Below are 646 nucleotides of genomic sequence, written 5' to 3'. Positions count from 1 at the left end.
ATGATTTCACTTGGGCCGCCAAAGAAGTGACTGTATCTATTTCATAGAGCCCGGACACCTTTTTCCTTTCCCGTGCATTCCACTGATAACTATTCATGGCCATGTCTTCTACTAATTGTCAAGCTTCTTCCGGGGTTTTACTCCCCATTGTACCTCCTGCGACGGCATCTAGCAATTGCCTTGTACTCGGATTCAACCCATTATAGAAAGTTTAAATGATCATCCATTTGGGAAATCCGTGTTGTGGGTACCTCCGCAAAAGATCCTTGATGCGCTCCCATGTCTCAAACAATGATTTCAATTCCATCTGCACAAACGACGATATCTCATTGCGAACATTGCGGATTTCCCCAGAGGAAAGTATCTTGTAAGAAAGGCTTCGACCATCTCATTCCAAGTCATGATAGATGCTTTTGGTAAGGAATGAAGCCACTGTTTGGCTCTTCCCTTGAGAGAGAATGGGAAAGACCTCAATTTAATAGCATCATGCGATACATCGTTGATCTTCAGCATGTCACAAACTTCCAAGAAGTTCTCTATGTGATTGTTTAGATCCTCATCGGCCAATCCATTGAACTACACTGACTGCTGAATCATTTGGATGAATGCCAGCTTTAACTCAAAGTTCGGAGCTATAATCAGGGGT

General features: G+C 43.0%; 1 non-coding gene across 1 annotated transcript; it reads left to right on the top strand.

Moving 5' to 3' along the window:
* The first annotated feature begins 233 nt into the window (after positions 1-233).
* On the top strand, positions 234-340 carry LOC120271385. The gene has a single exon (XR_005539996.1). It is a non-coding gene; the product is annotated as a small nucleolar RNA R71 (small nucleolar RNA).
* Positions 341-646: the final 306 nt, after the last annotated feature.

Source organism: Dioscorea cayenensis, chromosome 10, assembly GCF_009730915.1.
Source record: "Dioscorea cayenensis subsp. rotundata cultivar TDr96_F1 chromosome 10, TDr96_F1_v2_PseudoChromosome.rev07_lg8_w22 25.fasta, whole genome shotgun sequence".
NCBI lineage: Eukaryota > Viridiplantae > Streptophyta > Magnoliopsida > Dioscoreales > Dioscoreaceae > Dioscorea > Dioscorea cayenensis.
This window is presented reverse-complemented; position numbering and strand designations above follow the sequence as displayed.